The following is a 19805-nucleotide window of genomic DNA, read 5'->3' as shown; positions in this document are numbered from 1 at the left end:
AATTAAAAAAAACGAGGCAGCTCACTGGTAAGTGCTGCTATTTTTAGAACAGGCCAGCAGCGGGCGACTCATCTGGTCCTTACAGGCTACCTGGTGCCTTCGGGCACTGCGTTGGTGACCCCTGGTCTAGCCTATTTGCACAGCAAAACAAGAAAGAACAATCAAAATCCTGTTTCCGGCCAAAAAGGCAATTTGTTTTAGATAAATTACTTTAGGGGGGGGTTGCCCACATCTGAGGTCCTCTCCAAGGTTTCTCATAGTCAGCATTGTCACTGGCGTCCCACTGGAAGTGAATTCTCCCTGCCCACTGGGTGTGAGTTTTCCTTGCCCTTTTGTGAGTTCTTCCGAGGATGTTGTAGTCGTAATGATTTGTGCAGTCCTTTGAGACATTTGTGATTTGGGGCTTTATAAATAAACATTGATTGACATTGATTGATATTATCCTTGGTGAACAATGCTAATTTCAACAATGCTACTTGGGTTTCTATATAATAAAAAAAAAAAATCATAATGAAAAACTGCATCAAATGCCTTTTGAGTGGAATTCAGAGAAGGTCAGTATGTGTTGCTCCATTTAGCCCTGAGATGTTGCCCACTGCATGAAAAAGTGAATAAGCTATGCATCGCTGCACAAGAATGATGGAACTGCTATTGTTTCCAGTCAGTAGTTTTTTTTTGTTTTTTTTTTCACCAGTTTTTGCATGTGTAAAGGACTCGATCAATAACACCGTCTGTGATTACTCCGCCGCCCATTCACATCCCGCACTTTGATGAGCGCGCGCCCACTCAATCACGTACTGGAGAAGGAGTGTTTTCTTTTGAATCCGGTTGTCATCGACTGTAAGCTAAACATAATGGAGAGGCAGAAAAGAATGTCCTTGGGGGCACAAAACAGAAAACTAAAGAGGGAGAAGGAGAAAGATTGTTTATGTGTGAAAACAAGATTTTTTAAAGTGGATGAAAGACAGTCGGTACGGTGGTATGGTGGTATGTCAGCGTATCGAGAAGAGCCGCATAGATATTCAGGTGAAACAGGTCTTGTCACGTTAGCATGTTAGCTAATGCTAAAGATGCTAGCTTGATTATATTACGATAGCAAATAGAAATATGCAGGAAAAAAAAAACTTGGTTTAGTAAGTAAGTGTCAGAAAAATTGTGTGTAAATTATCAAATAAAACTTTGTATTACATTGTGTTCCCGACAAGAAGACAAAAGGCTGAAACCTTCCAAGAAGAATGCTCGTAAAACTTCCCTGGACTTCCAAGCGGACAGATTGCAGGATCAATCATCAATCAATGTTTACTTATATAGCCCTAAATCACTAGTGTCTCAAAGGGCTGCACAAACCACTACGACATCCTCGGTAGGCCCACATAAGGGCAAGGAAAAACTCACACCCAGTGGGACGTCGGTGACAATGATGACTATGAGAACCTTGGAGAGGAGGAAAGCAATGGATGTCGAGCGGGTCTAACATGATACTGTGAAAGTTCAATCCATAATGGATCCAACACAGTCGCGAGAGTCCAGTCCAAAGCGGATCCAACACAGTCGCGAGAGTCCTGTTCACAGCGGAGCCAGCAGGAAACCATCCCAAGCGGAGGCGGATCAGCAGCGCAGAGATGTCCCCAGCCGATACACAGGCAAGCAAAGCAGTACATGGCCACCGGATCGGACCGGACCCCTTCCACAAGGGAGAGTGGGACATAGAAGAAAAAGAAAAGAAACGGCAGATCAACTGGTCTAAAAAGGGAGTCTATTTAAAGGCTAGAGTATACAAATGAGTTTTAAGGTGAGACTTAAATGCTTCTACTGAGGTGGCATCTTGAACTTTTACCGGGAGGGCATTCCAGAGTACTGGAGCCCGAAATAAAACGCTCTATAGCCCGCAGACTTTTTTTGGGCTTTGGGAATCACTAATAAGCCGGAGTCCTTTGAATGCAGATTTCTTGCCGGGACATATGGTACAATACAATCGGCAAGATAGGATGGAGCTAGACCGTGTAGTATTTTATACGTAAGTAGTAAAACCTTAAAGTCACATCTTAAGTGCACAGGAAGCCAGTGCAGGTGAGCCAGTACAGGTGTAATGTGATCAAACTTTCTTGTTCTTGTCAAAAGTCTAGCAGCCGCATTTTGTACCAACTGTAATCTTTTAATGCTAGACATGGGGAGACCCGAAAATAATACGTTACAGTAATCGAGGCGAGACGTAACAAACGCATGGATAATGATCTCAGCGTCTTTAGTGGACAGAATGGAGCAAATTTTTGCGATATTACGGAGATGAAAGAAGGCTGTTTTAGTAACGCTTTTAATGTGTGCCTCAAAGGAGAGAGTTGGGTCAAAGATAATACCCAGATTTTTTACCGAGTCACCTTGTTTTATTATTTGGTTGTCAAATGTTAAAGTTGGATTATTAAATAGAGGTCGGTGTCTAGCAGGTCCGATAATCAGCATTTCCGATTTTTTGGCGTTGAGTTGCAAAAAGTTAGCGGACATCCATTGTTTAATTTCATTAAGACACGCCTCCAGCTGACTACAATCAGCTTTAGGGGCATGTAGAGAGGATCTGCCCAACCAGAGGAACTCTTTTTTTGATCTATTTTATGGGACCCTTTTTGAACAATTTTATGGAACTTTCATTGAACTGTTCAGGAAACGAAGGCAACGCTGGTCACGACCAACTTGCCTGAGGAAGCAGCAGTGGGAAGGAGGGCGGGGGAAAGTCAAATAAAGAAGGAGGAGTACGGTCTTGGGGCAGAGCTTGGTGCAGACTGTACAAAGAGTGTACAGTGGCCATGTCTCTCCTCAGATTCTAAGTCCAAATTTAATTCTGTCTCCGTTTGATTCTTTGCCTTTTGTCTTGTTTAATAGATGTCATCAGTGTTTGAACCTGACAGTAAGACTAGTTGTAGTTATATTGCAAATCCTACAAATAGAAATAAATGCTTTAAAATGTCATATCGGAAAATTATCGGTATCGGTTTTAAATAGTAAAATGGATGACTTTTTAAACGCCGCTGTGTACACGGACGTAAAGAGGAGTACGGAGGGCCAATTAACCTTAAAGGCACTGCCTTTGCGTGCCGGCCCAAAGACATAATACCTACGGTTTTTCACACACACACAAGTCAAAGAAATAGATCAATGGCCATACAGGTCACACTGAGGGTGGCCGTATAAACAACTTTAACACTGTTACAAATATGCGCCACACTGTGAACCCAGACCAAACAAGAATGACAAAACACATTACAGGAGAACATCTGCACCATAACAACAGAACATACACCCAGAACCCCTTGCAGCACTAACTCTTCCAGGACGCTAAATTATACTAAACAACATCCCGCAGGTGTGCAGGCTAATTAGAAACAGGTGGGTGCCATGATTGGGTATAAAAGCAGCTTCCATGAAATGCCAAGTCATTCACAAACAAGGATGGGGTGAGGGTCACCACTTTGTAAGCAAATTGTGGAACAGTTTTAGAACAACATTTCTCAACGAGCTATTGCAAGGAATTTAGGGATTTTACCATCTATGGTCCGTAAAGTCTTCAAAAGGTTCAGAGATTCTGGAGAAATCTCTGCACGTAAGCGATGATATTACGGACCTTCGATCCCTTATCATTGTGTAAAGGATATCACCACATGGGCTCAGGAACACTTCGGAAAACCACTGTCAGTAACTATAGTTCGTCGCTACATATGTAAGTACAAGTTATAACTCTACTATGCAAAGCGAAAACCATTAATCAACAACACCCAGAAACACCGCCAGCTTCCCTGAGCCCAAGCTCATCTAAGATTGACTGATGCAAAGTGGAAAAATGCTCTGTGGTCTGACGAGTCCACATTTCAAATTGTTTTTGGAAACTGTGGCCATGGTGTCCTCCAGAACAAAAGGAAAAGAACCATTAGATTGTTATAGGCGCAAAATTCAAAAGCCAGCATCTGTGATGGTATGGGGGTGTATTAGTGCCCAAGGCATGGGTAACTTACACATCTGTGAACGCACCATTAATGCTGTGAGGTATATACAGGTTTTGGAGCAACTTATGTAGCCATCCAAACAACGTTATCATGGACGCCCCTGCTTATTTCAGCAAGACAATGCCAAGCCATGTGTTACAACAGCGTGGCTTCATAGCAAAAGAGTGCGGGTACTAGACTGGCCTGCCTGTAGTCCAGACCTGTCTCCTATTCAAAATGGGTTGCACATTATGAAGCCTAAAATACCACAATGGAGAAACCCGAACTGTTGAACAACTAAAGCTGTACATCAAGCAAGAATGGGAAATAATTCCACCTGAAAAGCTTAAAACTGGTCTCCTCAGTTCCCAAACATTTACTGAGTGTTGTTAAAAGGAAAAGCCATGTAACACAGTGGTGAAAATGCCCCTGTGCCAACTTTTTTGCAATTCTAAGTTAATGGTTATTTGGTAAAAAAAAAATTAAGTGTCTCAGCTTGAACATTAAATATCTTGTCCTTGCAGTCTATTCAATTCAATATAAGTTGAAAAGGATTTGCAAATCTTTGCATTCTGTTTTTATTCACAAATTATACAATGTGCCAACTTTACTGGTTTGGGGCTTTGTAGTTTTACCACTGACTGCATGATAGGAAGGGAATCCATAAGGTCCTATTCGTCGCGGTTTACCTGACACATGAAACATGACAAATTAGGGGGGGAGGGGTGGGGGGTCTACTACTACTATCCACTTTAGCTGCCAGATGGCAGTGGAGTGTTGAATATCTTAAAATGTGTTTTGTGGCAATTCCAACCGTGACCGCGGCGTCAGTTGCTACGTAAAGTGGCACTTTCCATCATTTTCAGCAGACTGCATTGCAAAACGACTAACCCGGTTCTTACCCAGAAATGGGGCCGTATGAATCCCTTCCCTACTGTACGATATCCTACCTTGTGTTGTAGTTTTCCAGATGGATGCTGACAAGAACCCCACACATTGACAATGCAGGGTTTATTTCAACCTCACATAATCAAGGAGAGGCCAAACTATCATTGGCCACAGGACTATAATCAATGTCATGGGGGAGCGTGGGGGTGACACCACCCTTTGCGAAGCCATTACACAGAATGGGGCCCTCCTCCGTCAGGTCGATACGGGCCTTTTGCGACACACGTCACATTCTGACATTGGTGGACTAATTCCACAAAATGACCAGGAGGACCAAATGCCAATCTGTTATTCTCTGGTACAAATGTATCATTCCAAGGAACTGGTTTCAGCAGCATCCTCAATTTGCTGTCCTACACCTTTCACAACACTCTCCCTTTCTGCATCCAAACTAGGAGCTCTTGTCAACATGAGGGTGGGAGCTTTATGATCTTAAGTGCACCTTTTTCAGGCCATGGAAGGAGGCCTGTGACCAAACCGATGCCAAGTTCATTCAAGGATAAATTCCACAAGTTCTTCCCAAGGTTGTCTCGCAAATATTAGAGTCAGAACTAGAATTGGTTTTATTGCCTTTGCGAGTGAGGGTTCACAAACTAGGAGGTTTTTTTGTGAAACTTTACCCAGCAAAAATAAACCAAGAAAAACTAGAAATTAATACAAATAAAATGGCTAAAATATACATACTTGCCAACCTTGAGACTTCTGATTTCGGGTGGTGGGGGGTGGGGGGGTGGTGGTTAAGAGGGGAGGAGTATATTTACAGCTATCCATCCATCCATCCATCCATTTTTTACCGCTTATTCCCTTTGGGGTCGCTGGTGCCTATCTCAGCTACAATCGGGCGGAAGGCGGCGTACACCCTGGACAAGTCGCCACCTCATCACAGTATGTGTAGAAATCTTTATTTATAATTGAATCACTTGTTTATTTTTCAACAAGTTTTTAGGTATTTTTTTTCCAAATCGTTCAAGAAAGACCACTACAAATGAGCAATATTTTGCGCTCTTAAAAAATCAGAAACGGTATTTTGCACTGTTATACAATTTAATAGAATTGTATTAATAAATAATAAATAAAGAATAATAATAAATAAAGAATAATAATAAATAAAGAAATCTTTATTTATAATTGAATCACTTGTTTATTTTTCAACAAGTTTTTAGTTATTTTAATATCTTTTTTTCCAAATAGTTCAAGAAAGACCACTACAAATGAGCAATATTTTGCGCTCTTAAAAAATCAGAAACTGTATTTTGCACTGTTATACAATTTAATAGAATTGTATTAATAAATAATAAATAAAGAATAATAATAATCGTGTGAATGTGAGTGTGAATGTTGTCTGTCTATCTGTGGTGGCCCTGGGATGAGGTGGCGACTTGTCCAGGGTGTACGCCGCCTTCCGCCCGATTGTAGCTGAGATAGGCGCCAGCGCCCCCCGCGACCCCGTAAGGGACAAGCGGTAGAAAATGGATGGATGGATGGAAAGAATAAAGAATAATAATAAATAAAGACATCTTTATTTGCAAATAATAATAAATAAATGGGTTGTACTTGTATAGCGCTTTTCTACCTTCAAGGTACTCAAAGCGCTTTGACACTACTTCCACATTTATAATTGAATCACTTTTTTATTTTTCAACAAGTTTTTAGTTATTTTAATATCTTTTTTTCCAAATAGTTTAAGAAAGACCACTACAAATGAGCAATATTTTGCACTCTTAAAAAATCAGAAACTGAATTTAGCACTCTTATACAATTTAATAAATCAGAAACTCATGACATAGTGCTGTATTTAACCAAAAATGGTTTGCTTTGCTTAGGGGGTACTTGAATTAAAAAGATGTTCACAGGGGGTACATCTCTGAAAAAAGGTTGAGAACCACTGCTCTAAAATCTGTATATGTTATTGTCACATATGCATGCACTGTAGATGGCAGTATTGTCCTGTTTGAGAGTGTCACAACATTGCTGTTTACGGCAGACGAACTGCTTTACGGTAGACGAAAAAAACGTGACTGCTGTTGTTGTGTGTTGTTACCGTGCTGGGAGGACGTCAACAATAAACCCACATAAGAAAATAACCAATAACTCGCCCTCGATCATTCTATAGTTATAACGTCATTAGCAGGCACTCTGTTTATATTGTGGGAAAGCGGACTTGCAAACAAGCTGTCGACACGTCACTCGGGTCCGCATGGAGCTGGAGGGGGCGTGAATTTCGGGAGAAAATTTGTCCCGGGAGAGGCGCTGAATTTCGTGAGTCTCCCGGAAAATCCGGGAGGGTTGGCAAGTATGAAAATGTGGCTCTAATAAAAGAAAAAACCTTAGCGAAGACTTGAGATATGCTTTCAGGTTTTTTTTTTAAATCAAATTTCCTCTATTTTTATTACATGTTTTTTGTGTGTAGTTTTATTTTTTTAATCTCATACATAACGACAATATTACATATGCATGTCCATATTGCTATAAATAAATAAATAAATAAATGGGTTGTACTTGTATAGCGCTTTTCTACCTTCAAGGTACTCAAAGCGCTTTGACACTACTTCCACATTTACCCATTCACACACACATTCACACACTGATGGAGGGAGCTGCCATGCAAGGCGCTAACCAGCACCCATCAGGAGCAAGGGTGAAGTGTCTTGCTCAGGACACAACGGACGTGACGAGGTTGGTACTAGGTGGGGACTGAACCAGGGACCCTCGGGTTGCGCACGGCCACTCTCCCACTGCGCCACGCCGTCCCACACGTGAGGCACATGCACTAACCCCTGTACCACCGTGCTGCTTTTCCAAACAATAAAATGGTTAAATGTGGTCAACTCCAATTGTTAATGGAAAGCGTTCTAAAGTAAGGCTCCACTTTTCAAAATGTGCTAGCTTGATGCTAATCTACTTAGATATGCCATTTACATGCTATTGATTAGAATTGGCAATTTCAACACCTTCCAATTTAGTAATAAAAACTAAAACTTAGAAGCTTGTTACACTTTGCACAAATTGGAACTGGTTCAAATGTGAAAGGTTTCCCAATTTTTTTTTTTTTACCAACGCAAACATGTAAAAATAAATTAAACAAGGTTTACACTTGCCTTAAAGGGGAACTTCACTATTTGGGGAATGTTGCCTATCATTCTCAATCCTTTTTAGAGACAAGAACACATGTCTGTATTTTTGATGCATTCTAACTTGTAAATAAACATACATGAAAGTCAGCTAACAATGTGTATATATATGTATCTATCTATGTTGGCCCTGCGATAAGCGGGCGACCCGTCCGGGGTGCACGCCGCCCCCCGCCCCTGTGTAGCTGAGATGGGTTCCAGCAACCCCCGCGACGCCGAATGGGACAAGCGGTAGAAAATGGATGGATGGATGAACTAAAAAAAATCAATACCACCGTAGTACAGTAATACCTCAAATTAAGAGTGCCCCAATTTAAGAGTGTTTTGAGATAAGAGCTGTCTCTGGACTAATTGTTATGCTTTCGATTGTCAGACTGTGGTAGTGGTACGCAGGCTCTATCTAATTGTACGCCAAAGAATCACTTAGCTCGGGGGTCAGCAACCTGCAGCTCTAGCTCTGGAGCTTTTTCAAAGAGGTGCGAAAACGGAAAAAAAAGGAAATCAGTCACCCATTACTCGTTACAATTTAAGAATGCCTAACCACGAATAGGCATGGATCTACTGTACCGTCATGTCTCGTATGAGTGGATTAGTGATTGACAGGTGTATGGAGCCATAAAAATGGCACAGATGCGCTCAGCTAACTTCCAGCATGAAAGTAAATTTGCATTTCAATGTGGTCTACATCAACACTGCTTTCACAAAGCAAAACACAGCATCCAGGATGATATTCATCTTTTTTAAGTTACCCGACCCCACCCATATATATCTATATATAGCTCAAAAACTTATTTTGCACTTGAATTAAAAAAAAAAAATACCTGAAATAAATTGAAAAAAAAATATACGTTTTACTGTACAACTTTACTCAACTACACATAAACAAACAAACAAAAAAAGAAATATTTATACCTTTAGGGGTTCAGAGTTGTGTGAAACCATTGAATTTCTATTCATATACAGAATCATATTTTATACAACAAATCATTTCATTAATAATAATAATAATAATAATAAAAAATAGTATGCTGTCGTGGTGTCTGGAGTTAACGCTGCTGTCATGGACGACAACAGAAAGGCTGCCTGACAATACAAGGAGAACACCAAACGCCCTTTAAGATATATATTATTAATTTAAAATGACACTTTATACACTTAATTCTTCTCAACAGGTTTCCTTGTTTCATTAGCAGTAGACTCGTTCATCATTGCAGCTGCCTACCGGCTTAAAAAAACAAAGAAATAGCAGTTAAAACGTCTGCTCAGTGCATTTATATAGAAAATAATACATCGACGTGATTCAAAGGTGCTAGGACCCTGTCGAACCAGTGGATGAGTCAGGAAAAAACACGTTTTTTTTTCTTTTTAAACACAAGCATTGACGTCAAACTAAATCAGCTGAAGAACAGTGGTTCCCCACCTATAAGGCAGTGCTTCTCAATTATTTTGTCTTACGTCCCACCTCGGAAGAAGAAAACATTTTGCACCCCCTCAACCCCCACTCTCGGCCAACTATAGATAGTCAGTTGCGCTCTACAAAGTGTTAATACAGTAAGTTTTGTACTTATTACACACCAGCTGTTTGATTGTAAAAGTGCATTTCAGTTTTAGTATTCATCAACACATTTAGTGGTGTTGAAATATCCCACTTAACGTCAATGGCAAAGCTAAGGTAAATTAGCAACAAGCTTGCGCGTTTTTTGAAAAAGTGGAGCCTTACTTACGTTTGAGCGTTTTTGTACAACATTTCTTTGTTGACGTTGAAAATAGCAACTGAAATATGCATAGATGTATCTAAGTGTGCCATTTTGTTTTGTTTAGAGAGGCACCACACATTTCAGATGCACACCTGTTATATTACATCCCATAGAGATAAAATAATTGATTTTGGTCATGGAAATCCCGTAAAAGAATTACGCTTGGGTCGCATCTTCCTGCGCGGATCGTTCTCCCAAGACGCAGCAGGAACTCCGGAGGCAAGGCGCAGGTAAGACGATGATTTATTCTCATAAAATCCTTCAAAAATAAAAAACTACAAACAAGCGTGCCGATAGCACGGCGAGCTAAGGCGAATCAAAAGATAAACATGCTGTCAGAAAAATAGTTTTTAAGTTATCACGCAACTGGCCCTGGTTACTATCTACTTGTGCTCACAAAGCTGTCCTTGTTCTGATCAAGTAAAGGCGGAGAGCTTGTAAATCTCCACTGTGTGCCATGGAATGCGCCTCACCGTAGAAGTGTCTGTTTTTCAGATCTGGACAGCTACAGTAAGGGGCCGTATCAGGACCCGAAGTCTTCAAGATGATAAGGCGGACGAGCAGAGAAGGGGTGAACTCGACACCGCTCCAAGCACATTTTGTTTTGACTGTTTATGACCCAGTGCTGGGCTGCTGAGTAACGTGACCCCTCCCCTTAGAAGCAGCTTCAGCTATGTAATCAGGGAATGCCCAAATAAATGTAGAGGAGCTGGAACTTTTTCCTCTGAGCGTGGGGTGACACTGTACGAGGGTGCAGTTCCACTCATCCTCCTCGTGAGCTAAATTGAATCATGTCTCTGTTTGATTCCTTGCTCCTTGTCCTTTTTACTAGCTAGTTCTGTGTTTGAACCTGACACATGCATCAACACCAGGAGAAAGATGTACACAAAAGTAACCTGTTGCTTACAGAAAACAAGACAGTCAGACCGAGTGTGGCGAAAAGCAGTAAATGAGTAGCTCTTTAATTAGTGCCCAGGAGCAGGTGAGCGTCCCGCACAGTAATCAGAGGCAGGTGAAACTAATCAGCACCCAACTAAAACACAAACACAAAGGAGTCAAAAACTACACAACGGATCATAACAGAAAATCATTGATTAAAAAAGTGTCAGAAAATCATTGATTAAAAAAGTGTCAGAACCCGGTTGCCAAAACCATTTTTTACGAATGTGTATTCGGGATCATTGTCTTGTTGCAACTGTCCTGATCCCACATGACACTTTGGACTTTGTTAGTTATTTTCCTGGGTTTTCTAATGCGCTTATTTCCATTGTACTTTCTGCTTGAACTCCATGTTTTAAGTTAAAGTTAAAGTACCAAAGATTGTCTCAAACACACTAGGTGTGGTGAAATGTGTCCTCTGCATTTGACTCTTCCTCTTGTTCACCACCCTGGAGGTGAGGGGAGCAGTGAGCAGCAGCGGTGGGCGCGCCCCGGAATAATTTTTGGTGATTTAGCCCCCAATTCCAATCATTGATGCTGAGTCCCAAGCAGGGAGGTAATGGGTCCCATTTTTATAGTCTTTGGTATGACTCGGCCGAGGTTTGATCTCAGGGCGAACACTCTAACTTAGGGGTCACCAACCTTTTTGAAACAAAGAGCTACTTCTTGGGTACTGATTAATGCGAAGGGCTACCAGTTTGATACACACTTAAAGAAATTACCAGAAATACCCAATTTGCTCAATTTTCCTTTAATAACTAAATCTCGATATATAAAAAAAATGGGTATTTCTGTCCGTCATTCTGTCGTACATTTTTTTTCCTTTTTTTGTAGAGAATAAACTATGAAAAAACACTCAAGTGAACGATTTAAAAGAGGAGAAAACAAGAAAAAAATGAAAATAAAATTTTGAAACAGAGTTTATTTTCAATTTTGACTCTTTAAAATTCAAAATTCAACCGAAAAAAATTGAGAAAAACTAGGTAATTCGAATTTTCTTGAGAGAAAAAAAAAAAAAAATTGTTACATCATTAGTAATTTTTCCTGATTAAGATTAATTTTAGAATTTTGATGACATGTTTTAAATATGTTAAAATCCAATCTGCACTTTGTTAAAATATATAAGAAATTGGACGAAGCTATATTTCTAACAAAGACAAATCATTATTTCTTCTAGATTTTCCAGAACAAAAATTTTAAAAGAAATTCAAAAGACTTTGAAATAAGATTTAAATTTGATTCTACTGATTTTCTAGATTTGCCAGAACAATTTTTTTGAATTTTAATCATTATAAGTTTGAAGAAATATTTCGCAAATATTCGAAAAAACAGAAGCTAAAATGAAGAACTAAATTAAAATGTATTTATTATTGTTTAAAATAAAAATAAAACTTGAACATCGATTTAAATTGTCAGGAAAGAATAGGAAGGAATTTAAAAAGGTAAAAATGTATATGTGTTTAAACATCCTAAAATCCTTTTTAAGGTTGTATTTTTTCTCTAAAATTGTCTTTCTGAAAGTTATAAGAAGCAAAGTAAAAAAAATAAATGAATTTATTTAAACAAGTGAAGACCAAGTCTTTCAAATATTTTCTTGGATTTGCAAATTCTATTTGAGTTTTGTCTGTCTTAGAATTAAAAATGTCGAGCAAAGCGAGACCAGCTTGCTAGTAAATAAATACAATTAAAAAAATAGATGCAGCTCACTGGTAAGTGCTGCTATTTGAGCTATTTTTAGAACAGACCAGCGGGCGACTCATCTGATCCTTACGAGCTACCTGGTGCCCGCGGGCACCGGGTTGGTGACCCCTGTTCTAACCACTAGGCCACTGACCAGCACACCTATTTTCTATTTCTAAATTTGTCTATTTCACTCGTTGCTTCTTTCCAGCACTGGATTACTGCTTTTTATCAGTTTGCACGAGTTATTCTTGCTAGCCTTTTTGTTTCTGCAGTTTTGGTAAATAATTAAATTATTCTAACTGCACGCCGCCTTCTGTCACTACATCCTGGGGTCACGCCATCCGCTGACACGCACCACCTTGTCAGGAACATCCACTTGTGTCCATGTTTCTGTTGTCTAGTTGCTAATTTGAGCAAAAGTTATTTGTGATTCTATTTTGTGTGTTTACTTTTCTTAAACAATGGCAGCAAAACGGCTTAAAAAAAATGCCTGACAGGTGCTAAAGTATTCTCAGGTTGGAAAAGATTAACTTTAATTATTTTGAATAATCTTATCATTATGGCCAAATAGCTCAATCTTTGTCTTGTCTGAATATCAAAACGTTTGTCCAGAAGGCATCTGGCTGGTCCATATGGGCAGCTAAAAATGTCAGCCGAGCTTGGTGGTGTTGATTTCTAAGCAGGAGCTTTTCTTGGCACTCACCCAGTCCATGGTTGTTAAAAATGTGCTTCATTGTTGACACGGACACTGATGTTCCAGGGCCTTCTAGTTCATGACAGGCTTGATCCTTGGTCCATCTGAAGATGACAGTAAGGCTCATTCAAACGACAATACTGATATACAATTGTTTGAACTGAAGAGATACACAAGTCTTCACCAATTTGATAGTTCTTGGATTTTCACTGCGCTTTCTTTGGTGCATTGATCGATACAATGAGTGCTGTTAAACAAATAGTGCTATTCTGCCAAAGAAAAACTACCAGTTGACGCACTATCAATCGATTAAAAAACTTAATTGCATTTTGGCCGTGGTTAACTCATGATTAATTCCAATAACCACAGATAGACATTTAGAATCTTTAATAAGTGTACCTAAAAAGGATAATGTTCAAGTTTTCATACTATCAACTGTCAGACTTAGTAGTTGACGAACCCCAAGATGCAGAGATGGAGGCAGGCATGGGGTGAGAAAACATGATTTAATTTAAACACTAAGACACAAAACAAAGGGTACAAACAAAAAGCGCGCACGTGGGCGGATAACAAACAAAAAGGTCTTTAGCATGGAAGCTAGCAAGAAACAAAAAGGGGCCTAGCGTGGAAGCTAGCGGGTAGCAAACAGGAAAACAGAAGTCGTTACTTGTAGACTGAAAACAAAACTGAAGCAGGGAACAAAAAGCAGTAAGCTACAAACACATACCGAAAGATAGCTTATCGCTACGCTGCAATGACACGACAGGAGCGACAATGCGGAAGTCATCGACAAGACAATAATTCAGCCCTGAGGGAAGACAAAGCAGGTACAAATAGGAGCGGGCTGATTGACACCAGGTGTGGTCAGGTGCCATTCAGCCGCAGCTGAGGGGAAACAAAGCATTAAGGGAGACAAACAGGAAGCTGAACCGAAATGAGAGTGCTGACAGGAAATACTAAACACACAGAGGAAATACTAAAACAAAAACAAACTGTCAGTGGCAAGCCTGACATCAACTTGGGACTGGACAATCTTTATGTATAAATATGTGCTCTACTGCACTAGCCGCATATTTAAAGTTCTTAACAAGCCATGCAATCCGTATTTCATAGTTTGTACAAAACCCATCACCAGTGAAGTTGGCACGTTGTGTAAATGCTCAATAAAAACAGAACACAATGATTTGGGAATCATCTTCTAACCTATATTCGATTAAATATACTGCAAAGACAATCTACTCAACGTTGGAAATGGAAAACTTTTTTATTTTTTGCAAACATTAGGTCATTTGGAAATTGATGCCTGCAACAAGTTTAAAAAAAACTTGCACAAGTGGCAAAAAAAGACTGAGAAAGTTGAGGAATGCTCATCAAACACATATTTTGAACATCCCACGGTTTTGCAGGCTAATTGGGAACAGGTGGGTGCCATGATTTGGGTATAAAATCAGCTTTAGTGAAATGCTCAGTCCTTCACAAACAAGGATGGGGCGAAGGTCACCACTTTGTGAACAAATTTGTGAGCAAATTGTCCAACAGGTTTAAGAACAACATTTCTCAACGAGCTATCGCAAATTTAGGGATTTCACTATCTAACGTCTGTAATATCATCACAAAGTTCAGAGAATCTGGATTAATCACCGCACGAAAGCAGCAAAGACAAAAACGAACGGGACCTTTTATCCCTCGGACGGTACTGCATCAAAAACCGACATCAGTGTGTAAAGGATATCACCATATTGAATCAGGAACACTTCAGAAAACCACTCAGAGTAACTACAATGGTTCGCTCCATCTGTAAGTGCAAGATAAAACTCTACTATGCAAAGTGAAAGCTATTTATCAACAACACCCAGAAACGCTGTTGGCTACGCTGGGCCCGAGCTAAACTCAGATGGACTGATGCAACGTGGAAAAGGTGTTCTTTGGTCTGATGAGTCCACATTTCAAATTGTTTTTGGAAACCGTCGACGTCGTATCTTTCGGAAAAAGAGGAAAAGAACCATCCGGATTGTTGGCGCAAAGTTCAAAAGCCAGCATTGGTGATGGTATGGGGGTGTATTAGTGCCCAAGGCATGGGTAACTTACACATCTGTGAAGACACCATTAATGCTGAAAAGTACATATAAGTTTTGGAGCAATATACGTTCCAATCTTTTTCATGGACGCCCCTGCTTATTTCAGCGAGACAATGCCAAGCCACATTCTGCACGTGTTACAACAGCGTGGCTTCATAGTAAAAGAGTGCGGGTATTAGACTGGGCTGCCTGTAGTCCAGATATGAAAATGTGAAAATGTGTGGTGCAATATGAAGCCTAAAATACCACAAAGGAGACCCCGGACTGTTGAACAACTTAAGCTGTACATCAAGCAAGAATGGGAAAGAATTCCAACTGAAAAGCTTAAAAAATTGTATCTCCTCAATTCCCGAAGTTTTACAGAGTTTTGTTTAAAGGAATGTGGTAAAAATGCCCCTGTGACAACTTTTTTGCAACGTGCTGCTGCCATTAAATTCTAAGTTATTATTTGCAAAAAAAAAAAGTTTATTTCTTATTTGAACCTTAAATATCTTGTCTTTGCAGTCTATTCAATTGAATATAAGGATTTGCAAATAATTGTATTCTGTTTTTATTTACCATTTACACAACTTGCCAACTTCTGTGGTTTTGGGTTTTGCACATAGTTGCACTTATTAAAGGCCTACTAAAATTAGATTTTCTTATTCAAACGGGGATAGCAGGTCCGTCCTATGTGTAATACTTGATCATTTCGCGATATTGCCATGTTTTTGCTGAAAGGATTTAGTAGAGAACATCGACGATAAAGTTCACAACTTTTGGTCGCTAATAAAAAAGCCTTGCCTGTACCGGAAGTAGCAGACGATGACATCACCGGTGTGAGGGCTCCTCAAATCCTCACATTGTTTATAATGTGAGCCTCCAGCATCGAGAGCTATTCGGACCGAGAAAGTGACAAGTTCCCCATTAATTTGAGCGAGGATGTAAGATTCGTGGATGAGGATATTGATAGTGAAGGACTAGAAAAATAAAAATTAAATTCAAAAAAGTAAAAAAAAAAAAAGGCGATTGCATTGGAGCGATTCAGATGTTTTTAGACACATTTACTAGGATCCATCCATTCCATTTTCTACTGCTTATTCCCTTTTGTGTTACGGGGGGCGCTGGCTCCTATCTCAGCTGCAATCGGGCGGAAGGCGGTGTACAACCTGGACAATTCGCCACCTCATCGCAGGACCAACTAAGAATGACAGACAACATTCACACAATAGGGCCAATTTAGTGTTGCCAATCAACCTATCCCCAGGTGCATGTCTTTGGAGGTGGGAGGAAGCCGAAGTATAATTCTGGGAAATCCCTTATCTTCTATTGTGTTGCTAGTGTTTTAGTGAGTTGTGAAGTGAAGTGAATTATATTTATATAGCGCTTTTCTCTAGTGACTCAAAGCGCTTTACATAGTGAAACCCAATATCTAAGTTACATTTTTTAAACCAGTGTGGGTGGCACTGGGAGCAGGTGGGTAAAGTGTCTTCCCCAAGGACACAACAGCAATGACTAGGATGGCTGAAGCGGGGATTGAACCTGCAACCCTCAAGTTGCTGGCACGGTCGCTCTACCAACCGAGCTATACTGCACCAGTTAAATAGTACCTGATAGTCGGAGGAGTGTGTCCACGGGTGTGTTGACACAAGTCTCTGATGGAAGTCGACGGCAGCTGCATGGACGGCGCAAGCTCCGCCGATCTCCGGTAAGAGGCGACTTTTTACCACAATTTTCTCACCGAAACCTGCCGGTTGACAAGTGGTCGGGATCCATGTTCGCTTGACCGCTCTGATCCGTAGTAAAGCTTCACCTCCGGGAATTTTAAACAAGGGAACACCGCGTGTTTGTGTGGCTAAAAGCTAAAGCTTCCCACCTCCATTTTTCTACTTTGACTTATCCATTATTAATTGAACAAATTGCAAAAGATTCAGCAACACAGATGTCCAGAATATTGTGTAATTATGCGATGAAAAGAGACGACTTGGTGCTGGCTAACATGTCCCCCTCCGACCAATAACGTCACAAACACGTTCATTATTCCGTGATGTTTTCAACAGGAAACTCCGTTGGAAATGTGAAATTGTAATTTAGTAAACTAAAGCGGCCGTATTGGCATGTGTTGCAATGTTAATATTTCATCATTGGTATATAAACTATCAGACTGCGTGGTCGCTAGTAGTGGCTTTCAGTAGGTCTTTAAACGATTAATTGATTAATCAACAATTTAAATATCACATGCAAGCTCTGTTGCACGTGCAACTATATAAAACACCATGTGCAAAAAAAAAATGACGGAAACATACATTTTAGGTTTTTACTAAAGCAGAAACTCAACATTTTCCGGTCACCTGTGTTCCAAATGATTCGACGTCAGATCGCAGCTGCAACCCCGTTGTGAATTCAAGTGAATTCCAGTACTCTGGAATGCCCTCCCGGTAACAGTTCGAGATGCTACCTCAGTAGAAGCATTTAAGTCTCACCTTAAAACTCATCTGTATACTCTAGCCTTTAAATAGACTCCCTTTTTAGACCAGTTGATCTGCCGCTTCTTTTCTTTCTCCTATGTCCCCCCCTCCCTTGTGGAGGGGGTCCGGTCCGATGACCATGGATGAAGTACTGGCTGTCCAGAGTCGAGACCCAGGATGGACCGCTCGCCTGTATCGGTTGGGGGACATCTCTACGCTGCTGATCCGCCTCCACTTGAGATGGTCTCCTGTGGACGGGACTCTCGCTGCTGTCTTGGATCCGCTTTGAACTGAACTCTCGCGGCTGTGTTGGAGCCACTATGGATTGAACTTTCACAGTATCATGTTAGACCCGCTCGACATCCATTGCTTTCGGTCCCCTAGAGGGGGGGGTTGCCCACATCTGAGGTCCTCTCCAAGGTTTCTCATAGTCAGCATTGTTACTGGCGTCCCACTGGATGTGAATTCTCCCTGCCCACTGGGTGTGAGTTTTCCTTGCCCTTTTGTGGGTTCTTCCGAGGATGTTGTAGTCGTAATGATTTGTGCAGTCCTTTGAGACATTTGTGATTTGGGGCTATATAAATAAACATTGATTGATTGATTGATTGATTGATATAGCGCTTTTTCTCGAGTGACTCAAAGCGCTTTACATAGTGAAACCCAATATTTAAGTTACAATCAAACCAGTGTGGGTGGCACTGGGAGCAGGTGGGTAAAGTGTCTTGCCCAAGGACACAACGGCAGTGACTAGAATGCAGGAAGCGGGAATCGAACCTGCAACCCTCAAATTGCTGGCACCAACCGAGCTAAACCGCCCCATTCTGCAGATCTCAACCGTGACTCATTTCTATTGTCACGCGCCGACAGGAACATATTAATATGCGACCGCATTTTTTTTGTTCCCGGAGCACCCGCATCACGTTTTAAGCACCGGCGTTTAGGATTAGAGTCACGTAAGGAGTGAAAACGGGGTGGAAGGGAGGGTTTGCGTGTGCCCTACATCTGTCTACGCTTCATAAAAGTGGTCGGGATCAGGACGACCGCCGACCCGCGAGCCATTCAACGCTCCTCGGAAACATGGTAGGTGTAAATGGAGTCGCACTCTGCAGAAAGAGGAAGACAAGGCGTTCATCCGTCATATTTGCGGCGCCGCACGTCTGCCTATGTGGGCACGGTTAGACGGAGGATGCATCTCCAGCTGGGCCCGAGAGATAGGCTGAACAGACGGTGACAGATGACGGATGAGGTGCCGTTGCAGTTTCCTAAGCGCACAGTGAGACCTCTCTCCTGCTAGCGAGTCTAAATTATTACATAGGCTTCGCAGCCTTTTTTTTTCCCCAGAATCCTCGCCGAATCTTTTATGATCGCAAACTTTTTTCTTCTTAGAGCCCGTTTATCAGTCGGCGGCTCATCGATCGGCGTACTAAAAGGCGCCGAACGGACGTGTTGCCCCGCCAATTATAATATCGTTCCGTAGTAACGAGGAGAAACTCTTAATGGGTGACAAAACGTTGCGAGCGCGGCAGATTCGTCTTTTGTTAGCCCATCTGTTAATTAGGAGGCTAACTTCCTGACTCACCGGATGATGATGAACAGGTGGCGCCGTTATTCTTCTGGGGGTGGACAGTTCCACTGATGCCATTGTGACTCAAACTGGTAATACATTCTTCTATACGGGGGGAGTCGGCAACGTGCGGCTGTCGAGCCACAAGCGGCTCTTTAGCTCCGCCCTAGTGGCTCCCTGGAGCTTTTTCAAAAATGTACAAAAATAAAAAAAGGTTAAGGAAAAAAACATTTCTTTTAATAATATGGTTTCTGTAAGACGGTGTTTTTCGCTAGTGTGCCATCAGATACAGTCTGGTGTATTATGTAATTTCACCTAATTGGGTTATGTACTATGTATATATATACAGTGGGGATAAAAAGTATTTAGTCAGCCACGGATTGTGCAAGTTCTCCCACTTAAAATGATGATACAGGTCTGTAATTTTCATCATAGGTACACTTCAACTGTGAGAGACAGAATGTGAAAAAAAAATCCAGGAATTCATATTGTAGGAATTTTAAAGAATTTATTTGTAAACTATGGTGGAAAATAGGTATTTGGTCAACCATTCAAAGCTCTCGCTGATGGAAGGAGGTTTTGGCTCAAAA

General features: G+C 40.9%; 1 protein-coding gene across 3 annotated transcripts in view; it reads right to left on the bottom strand.

Annotated features, from left to right (window-relative positions):
- lrrc4cb (leucine rich repeat containing 4C, genome duplicate b) overlaps positions 1–19805 on the bottom strand; it is a 340611-nt gene that overhangs the window by 313110 nt on the left and 7696 nt on the right. For 2 of the 3 annotated variants that reach the window (XR_009804281.1, XM_061887372.1), the window contains exon 2: positions 13136–13230. The gene's annotated coding sequence lies outside the window, so the exon portion shown is untranslated. Of the gene's footprint in view, positions 1–10064; positions 10844–13135; positions 13231–19805 lie in introns of those variants that run through there. The other variant, XR_009804282.1, reaches the window with a different exon arrangement.

The sequence above is a fragment of the Nerophis ophidion genome, linkage group LG25 (genome assembly GCF_033978795.1).
Source record: "Nerophis ophidion isolate RoL-2023_Sa linkage group LG25, RoL_Noph_v1.0, whole genome shotgun sequence".
NCBI lineage: Eukaryota > Metazoa > Chordata > Actinopteri > Syngnathiformes > Syngnathidae > Nerophis > Nerophis ophidion.
This window is presented reverse-complemented; position numbering and strand designations above follow the sequence as displayed.